Source organism: Pteropus vampyrus, unplaced genomic scaffold, assembly GCF_000151845.1.
Source record: "Pteropus vampyrus isolate Shadow unplaced genomic scaffold, Pvam_2.0 Scaffold50, whole genome shotgun sequence".
Taxonomy (NCBI): Eukaryota; Metazoa; Chordata; class Mammalia; order Chiroptera; family Pteropodidae; genus Pteropus; species Pteropus vampyrus.
Window position 1 is genome coordinate 1,451,710 of NW_011888831.1, and position 9,505 is coordinate 1,461,214.

The 9,505-nt window shown below is 38.2% G+C and overlaps 1 non-coding gene across 1 annotated transcript; it reads left to right on the forward strand.

Moving 5' to 3' along the window:
- The first annotated feature begins 6,841 nt into the window (after nucleotides 1–6,841).
- Nucleotides 6,842–6,960, forward strand: LOC111739565. Its single transcript, XR_002780296.1, has one exon. It is a non-coding gene; the product is annotated as a 5S ribosomal RNA (ribosomal RNA).
- The last annotated feature ends 2,545 nt before the right edge of the window (nucleotides 6,961–9,505 follow it).

Consider the following 9,505-nt stretch of genomic DNA (forward strand, 5'->3'; position numbering starts at 1 on the left):
GCCCAGTCGTCAGGGTCATCAGAGCACCTGTGATATGAATGACAATTAGGTGCCTTTTGTGGGAGGACAGAGGAGGAAAAAGAGCCTTTCTCTAGCAGGCATCAGGCCAGCCTTTGGGGCTGCATATCAGCTTCCGCCCACCCTTTGGCCTGGTGTCCTTGAGCAGGGCAGGACCAGCCAGAACCATTGTGGTGGCTTGCAGCCCTGCAGGTCTGGAGGAAACAGCAGAGGTTTAGGAATGAGACGGCAATGATGGCAATGGAGAGAATGGCACATTTAAGAAATAATACCATGGGGAAGTGGGCCTGGGTGGCCTTGAGGGTTTCGTTGTCTATAAGACTGGGATTCTGACCTCCCCCTGTTCCCTCTCGCTCTTAAACCTTGCTGTGCTTGTTCAGGGCTGAGCTAACATGGTAGAGGTGGAGTTGGGGTGCCGGCTTAGGGATGGGGTCTGGTGCCTGAGCCATAGAGGAGAGGGAGAGGCCTCAAAAATAGAACCTGTCTCCTTTTGCTCCAAAGAAGGAAGAGGAAGAGGTTAAGGAGCAAACTGAGCCCCCTCCTTGCTTCAGGTCCCCAGAGTGTTAGCCTCAACTGAGGGAGGAGAAATTTGGAATCTGATATAAAATGTGACTTTTAAACCTGACAGACTTTCAGATACAGAAAGTGATCAGCCAGTCATGGGCTCTGTTATAAGGGGAGGGACAGTTAAGGTAACACAGCTGGCCAGTGGCTGGAGAGCATGCCTGTCTGTTTGTTTTCCATTCAGGTGCGCTGTGCAATAAATCTGAGTGGCCCCAGCTCTGTGCTTCACTCCCTCTGGTTTAACCCCAAGCCCAGCACATCCTGCCCTCTGTTTTTTTTTCTCCTGTGTAGTGAGCTCATTTTGAGGGAATTCTGCCCCCTTCTAAAGTCCTCCCCACTCCAAACAGGCAGCCTGCAGCTGTCCAGTGAGTTTGCCCGGACCAGGGTCAATTTCATTCAGGGAGGAGAAAAAGTCCTCCTTCTGCCTCTAGTCAGAGCCATGTTCTCCCACCCAGCTTTACAAGTAAGCCTTGAACTTTGGGCATTAGAGCTGAGACTGTTTTAATGATGCTTTTTTTGATTTCTCAAATTGCTCAGAAGCCATATTTGGTATGGTGTGACGTAGGTAATTTATTAGGCTTCCTGGGCCTTCAAACACAGGCCTGTAAAACTTTCTACACTCCTCCCCTCTCCATTTTCTACAGTAGGAACTCTAAGGCTGCCCTGTGGTTTCCATATAATCCGAACACAGTGCTTGGCCCATGTGAAGTCTATCTTGATGCACGGACTCTTCTTCCAGATTGCTCAGGCTGGCCTGTGGGTCAAAGTCAGTGTGGGGGACTCAAGCAGCTGACCAGAGACGTCTGACATGGAGAGACTCAGGGGATGCCTCTCAGCCAGAATCCATGGGTACTGCAGGGGTAGAACACCACCAAAAGCACACGCCGACCCCAAAGCCTTAGGGCAACAATGGCAGTGGCAGCTGACATGTTCCTTGAACAGGACAAAGCACTCTATGTACATTTTCTCACAATGAGGATTATTGCCCTCATTAGGAAACTGACACCCCAAAAGATAAACTTGTTCAAGTTAAGCAGCTGGTAAGTAGAGGAGCTGGGGTGTGAAACCCTGGCTGCCTGGCTCCTGAGCACAGCCAGTGGGGACAGGGACACAGAAAGCAGTCAGGGGCAAGAAAGCACCAGTGTTCACTCTTCACCGTCAGTGCTGGGGTATGTACAGTCAAGCTGGTCCCAGGACTAGGGAAGTTGCCTGATGCGCTGCCAAGTTTGAGAAAGTAAATTACTAATCAAAGATTTCAGAAGCATTCTCAGCCCCACCAGTGGACACTCCTCAATTCTCACTTCCTGTACATAAATCTTCCTCCCTCCTCATCCTACACTGGAGGTTTTCTTTCTTGTTGCTCTAATTTTTTTTTTTTTTTTGCTTCTGTTTAAAATTAATTCTACAACACTGAATAACCTTCCCCCACAAGGTTGGAGTTAATCAGGCTGAATTTATTAAGATCTTTACAATTAAATGAGCTCATACCTGGAGGAGGAAAGTTACCTTATTATCCCATTTTAAGAGCTTGAATAATTTTAGCCCCTAACTTACTGTCGACTCCCAATGACTTCCTTTACAGTTGCCAATGACGTTAGAGGGCACTGGACCACGGTCTCCTCCGTGTTTCCCATCCTTGATGTGAGGAGAAGCATGCTCAGACCAGTGAGTCACTGAGGAGGGGAAAGCACGATGACAGGGTATGTATGCAGTTCAGCATGGAGTGGGCCTGTTTTAGTTTTATAGGCAGAACCTGGGCTCAAGAAGGCACATTATGAATGGATGATTTCCTCCTAAGAATTCATCATCTGGGGTTACTGTCACTCTGTCCCCTCCTGCCACCCCTCTCACAGTAGGAACCACTTGCTTGCTACCTACCAGATTAGACAGACCCCAATTGGAGGGTGGGGCTTTCAGTATCTCTGAGGAGGGGGTTCAGCCCAGATATGGCCCTGCTACTGGTACCATCTTGACCTAAATGCCCTGTGCTGTTCCCGAGTGTCCAACCTTAATGATCCACCTCATACTCTGGAATACTACTAAGGTCTGGGATTTCCCTGCTTTGGTCTTGCCAGCCTTGCTCACAACCCCCAGGGGATAGGCTGATTGTCCCTGATGAGGCTGACACCTGTTTGGACTTCTGAGTATCACTCTCACTCAGCTGCCTCATGAATAGGCTCTGCTTGCTTGTTGGATTCACAACTCTTTGTGATTGATGCCCATTATAGGTCAAAGTATGTTCTCCAAAAAGATATGTTCAAGCTCTAACTCCCAGTGTCTATGGATATGTCCTTATTTGGAAATAAAGTCTTTGAAGAGGTAATCAAATTAAGATGAGGTCCTATATGACCAATATGACCAGCACCATTATGAGAAGAGACACAGAGAGTGATACATGGGGAGAATGCCATGTGATGATGAAGGCAGGGATTGGAGTGATGCCTCTAGAAGTCAAGACATGCCAAGGATTGCTGGCAACACCAGGAGATAATAGAAAGGCATGGAACAGATTTTCCCTCAGAGCTCTCCAGAAGGAACCAACCCTTCCAGCACCTTGACTTTGTTTCTCTCAGCTCCAGAACTGTGCAAGAATAAATTTTTATTGTTTATGACCACCTAGGAAATGAATACAGGACCAAGGTGCCCACCATTCCTCCTAATAAGCTTCTGATTTCTACCATCTATACTCTTGAGTCACCATGTTCTGCCATATTTGAATTCCTTCCTGTTGTTTTTGCTGGCTTATCCTTTTTCCTTACCATTTTTGATTACCAGCCCCATCTCAGGGGGCTTCTTTGATTCTAGGTGCTGAACCCCCATAGTTAACCCCCAGTTAGCACTGTCCTGTCCTAAAGTGACATATGCAGGAGGTAAAACCTTAAATTCTTATCACTGGGGTGCCCCATTGCCCCTGTGCACAGATTTTGTCTGCTAGCCAGTGTTCAAAGCAATCATCCCAAACCCTCAAACCCTCTTCCCATTGTTGGCCCACAGTTTGACCTTCATTAACCCCCTTAAGCCATAGGCAAGATAAAAAAGCACAATTTAGGCAGATTGCTCAGAGAAATGCTTGGATCCCAGGCAAGCTTAAGCCAAACACCATGAAAGTTAGCTTTTTCCATGTCTCCATTCAAGGTTTCATCCAGGTTGCAGTACTGAAGAGCAGACAAGCAAAACAATGCAGCTGTGTAGCCACATGCTCTACAACCTACACTGACTTCAACTAAAGTCAGGGCAGACATAATCTGTACACCCAGGAACCCTCCCTTAACTACTTGAGATCAATTAACCATTGCATGTAACTCATATTCTTTTCCTTCATAACCTCATTATTTATCTGGGGCACAACTCCACTTTTCCTGCTGCAGTTACTCACTAGATCTTTCTCTCAAATGGAGCCAGCTAGACAACATTTACTGTTAATTTCATATGTACATTTCTTTTCTCCCTTTATTAAAATGTTATTATCCCGGGAAGTGGCCTCATGGACAAGGCGATCAGGAAGTGACAGAAAAACAGTGCAGCCCTTTGTGAAATCTTAACCCTACTTATTCAAATATTGTGCTCTCAATTCGCCTCATGTTTTTGGTTATAAGAATATAGGTATTCTATAATTTTTACCTCTTGATTTTATCTGTTTCTTTATGAGGTTTTAGAGCTCTGTCCATGTGACTAAGAATTCATTGATTTTGTAGACTTTATGTCTGCTAACTACTCCTGGTAACTTTCCCACTGGTCAATTCTATCCACTGACCTCAGCCATTTTGCCCTGACACTTGGCTCTGTCTCCTGATTGCAATCTCATTCATATTCCTTTTGAATTTACAGTTTTCAAAATCTGTGCTTTCTCCTTTCACATTATGGACCTCAGAAATACATACATATGCACCTACTGGGCTCTATCTGGGCTCTCCCTGCTGGCTTTCTCCTTGTGCAGACCAGCTCCCAGGAAAGTCCCTTTTAGGTCAACTGCAGTCCTGGCCCAGGAGGTAGTGGGTGAAATGTGAACAATGGATAGGTATAGTTCAAGCAGGGTCTTGAAAGAAGAATGGAATTTTCATCAACAGAGGTAAATAGATGGGAATTTCAGACAAACAGAATAGCCTATGAAAATGGGCCAAATTTCAGATTTTAAAGTTCATTAGAGCAAATTTCGAAATATGGTCTGGAGCTTTTGGGAATCTCTTAGAGCAGTTCAGGGGATCCATAAGGTCAAAACAAATTTTATAATAACATTAATATTCTATATGCCTTTTCCACTGTCAGATATTTGCACCGATGTTGCCAAAGCAATGATGGGTAAAATTGCTTAGCATGAATTAAAGCAATGGCACCAAACTGTACTAGTAGTCATTTTCTTCACCACCAAGCACATGTAGAAAAAAAAGCATGAATGTCATTTATGAATGTCTTTAATAAAGCAGTACACATTAATTTTATTAGCCTTTAACTCTTGAGTGTACATCTCTTTAATACTCTGTGTGGTGAAATGGGAAGGGCACATAAAACACTTCTGCTGTGTATCCAAGTACAACCATTGTCTACAGAAAAAAATTTTGTGCAACTGTTTGAGTTGCAAGCTGAACTAGCTTATTTGCTTATGGAACACAATTTTCCTTGAAAGAATAACTGATAGTCAAGTTACGGCTATTCAGATTTCGGTATTTTTTCAGATATTTATTGAACACGAATAAAATAAACTTGTCACTTCAAGGAAAACAATGGAAAGTATTTGTTGCCAATGATACAACTCAAGTTTTCAAATTAAAATTAGAATTTGAAGATCTTATATTTCATTTTGATTATAACTTGAATTTCCCTATGATTTAAGATGTTGAGCATCTTCTCATGTGCTTATCTGCCATCTATATATCTTCTTTAGTGAAACATATGTTCGAATCTCTTGTCCACTTTTTGTTGTATTGTTTATTTTCTTATTATTGAGTTGTTAGAGTTCTTTATACATTCTGGACAAAAGTCCTTTATCAAACAGGTGTTTTGCAAATATTTTCTACCAGTTTGTAGTTTGTCTTTTTGTTTTCTTTACATTGCCTTTCAAAGGTAAGAAGTATTTAATTTTTATGACATCCCATTTATTAATTTTTTCTTTTATGGTTTGTGCAGTTTGTGTCCTAAGTAATCTTTGCCTAACTCAAAGTCACAAAGATTTTTTCTATAAATTTTAAAGTGTTAAGTTTTAACTTTAGATCTATGATTTATTTCAACTTAATTTTCATATGTGGTATGAATTAGGAGTTGAGGTTTATTATTTATTTTTGCATATAAGTGTCCAATACTTCCAACATTATTTGTTGGAAAGGGTATTCTTTCACCACTGAATTTATTTGGCAATTTCACTGGAAATTAATGAACTATGCATATGTATGTTTGTTTCTGGATTTTCTATTCTTCTGTTTCATTGATATATATACTGTCTTGATTACTATAATTGTATAGTCTTAAAATCAGATAATGTGCATCCTTCACCATTGTTTTTTTGTTTTCAAATTCACTTTGGCTATCCTAGTGCTTTTCTACATAAATTTTTCCATGTAAAAATTTATGTAGAATTTTTTTTTACCAAATGCTTCCTGATATTTTGATTAAGATTGTGATCAATTTGTGGAAAATTGACATCTCAACAATATTGAGTCTTTGATCCATGAACGTGATATATCTTTCCAGTTATTTAGGTTCTCTTTACTTTCAGTACTATTTTATAGACTTTAGAGTATTCTGCCATGTTGTTGAATTCACATATTAATATTTTGTAGATTTTTGAGACTACGTAGACAATAATGTCATCTGCTAATATAGAATTATAATTCTTCCTTTCCAATCTATATGCCTTTTATTTTTTTCTTTCCCTTTGTACTGATAGAACTTTCAGTATGATATTGGATAGGAGTGGTGAAAGAAGACATCCTTGCCTTATTCCCATTCTTTGGGGAAAAGCATTTTGTCTTTTATCATTAAACATAATGTTACCTGCAAGTTTTTTCATAGTTGTCTTTTATTAGATTGTGAATGTTTTTCTATTCTTAGATTATGAGGGTATTATAAAATATTTTATATATGGATATTAAATGTTTCCAAGTTGTTTTTTTTTTTTGAGATGACTATATGATTTTTATTATTTGGTCTGTTATTATTATGTATAACATTGATTGGATTTTGACTCAGTCTTGAATTCTTGGACTAATTTTTATTTGATCACATCATATTACCCTTTTACTAGATTTTTAAATGTTCAATTTGTGTCTACAGCCATGCCACCCTGAACAAGCCCAATCCCATCTGATCTTGGAAGCTAAGCAGGGTTGGGCCTGGTTAGTACCTGGATGGGAGACCACCTAGGAAGACCAGGTGCTGTAGGTGTTAAAAATAAATAAATAAAATAAAAATTCAATTTGCTAATATTTGGTTTAAATTTTTTATATCTATGTGCATGAGGGACATTAGTCTATAGTCTCTTTTTCTTACAATTTCTTTAACTGGCTTAAATATTAGGGTAATGCTGGTATCATAAAATGAATTAGAAAGTCTTCCCTACTCTTCTATTTTCTGGAAGAGAGTTTCAGTTCATCATGTTCTCTGATTCTGATATTCAGGTCATTTATATTCTTACTGATTTTCTGTCTACATATTCTATTGATTACTGAGAGAGTGGTAAGGTTTCCAACTATAACTGTGGAGTTGTCTATTTCTCCTTACACTTCCATCAATTTTTGATTTATTTATTTTGAAATTCTGTTGTTAAGTGCATTCACATTAAGGATTTAAAAAAAATTATGCAGTGTCTGAATCTAAGGAATAAAAAGAACAAACTAATCAAAAACACTCACAAATATAGTGGACAGTTTGGTGTCAGACAGAGGGGAGGGGAGTTTGGTGAGCTGGGAGAATGGGATGAAGGGCTAAAGAAGTACAAATTAGTAGCTGATGCATTGTCACAGGGATGGGGAACACAGCATTTGGAATGCAGTTAGCATTAATACTTTGGCTAGGTGGAGGGTCAGGGGAGGGAGGGTGCAGTTGGGGGGATTGTTTTATGAACTATATAGATGTCTAACCAATGTACTGTATACTTGAAACTAAATTAAAAAAAATTATGCAGTGTCTCTCTTTATCCTTGGTAATATTCCTCGTTCTGAAGAATACTCAGTTATACACTAATGCAGTCACTCCAACTTTCTTTTGATTAGTTTTCATATGATATATATTTTTTCATTCTTTTTCTTTTAATCTATCTATGGTTTTATATTTAAAGTGTTGTTTTTTTGTAGATAACATAGAGTTGGGTCTCGATTTTTGTCAATCAAATCTGAATTTTTTTTTAGTTGAGTCTCTTAAACTATATATAATTCAATTATGTATCTAGTTGTATTTAACATATATATTCAAATATACAATTTTGCTAGTTTTTTTCTTTTTTTAACTTTTTCGAAACAGCTGATTTTATCCTAAAAAAAATCTAACATTTAAAATTCCATTTCAGTTTGAAATAAATGTGTGTGTGGGGTGAGGGGCTCTGGGATGAGGAGCCGGAGCCAAATGAAAAAGAAAAGGGAGGTTATAAAGTCTTTGTTTTCCAGGTGATAATTCACTTGTTAAGCAGCTCTGAACAGGCCTATCTTCATATAACAGGCTTGACCCTGATTCACCCTTGATAGAATCAATAACCTTTATAAAGAATCCTTAGAGCATGCAATTTTCTGTGGCTGTAAGCTACTGAATGAAGGAAGAGAATCCATTTTCCACCACCAATGACCTTGGCACCTGCAAAAATAATCCACAGAATGCTAGGTGCTGATGAAAAAGGCTGAGGCTCACTAAAAATGCTGCAGTCTCACTTAACTATTACATCAGGCTCAGAAGGAAACAAATCTGAAGGAAAAGAAGAGTTTTTATTAATCTTGCTGGTTACTTGCCATTTGTTATATCTGTTTTTGTTCACCTTGTTCACTTTTTGCCTTCTTTTGTATCAGCTGGATATTTTTCATAATTCATTTTTATTTCCATTATTGCTTTATTTGTTATATCTCTTTTTTTACTTTTTAGCGATTGCTGTACTATTTATAATATACACTTTTAGCTTACCACAGTTTTATATAATATTACATTTCTTTGTATATAGCATAAGAACTTTACAACAATATATTTCCATTCCCTCACTCCGATTTTTGATGCTATAGTTGACATATATTTTAATTCTATGCATGCTATAAATCCCAGATACACTATAATTTTTTTTTTTGCTTTATACAGTCAATTATATTTTAAAGCAATGTAAAAAACAGTTTTAAAATGTCTTATATTTATCCACATGTTTACACTTTTTGATGAACTTCATTTCTTGGTATAGATCCAAATTTCCATCTGATATTATAGTCCTTCTGCCTAAAGAATTCTCTTTAACATTTCTTGTAGTGTAGGTCTGCTAGCAATATATTCTTTCATCTTTTGTTCACCTGAAAAATTTATATTTTACCTTCATTTCTCAAAGATAGTTTTGCTTGATATGAAATTCTAGGTTGACAGTTTTTTCTTTTAGTACTATAAAAATGTCACTCCATTTTTTTCTGGCTTACATAATTTCTTCCAAGAAGTCCGCCTGCTTTTTATATTTGTCTTTCTGTATGTAATATTTCTTTTTTTCTCTGACTACCTTCAAGATTTTCTTTTAATGTTTGATGTTTAGCTTTCATCAGTTTGATATGATATGCCTAAGCATGTATGCATGAGTGTGTGTGTGTGTATATATGTCTATCTGTGTCTGTTTGTTTGTCTGTGTTATAATTTACCCTGCTTGATACATGTTTGGTTTTCTGTATTTCATTAATTTTGGAAAGTTATTAGCCATTTTCCCTTCAAATATATCTTGCCTATTTTTTCTCTCTCGCTTTCTCTTTGGTTTCAGTTA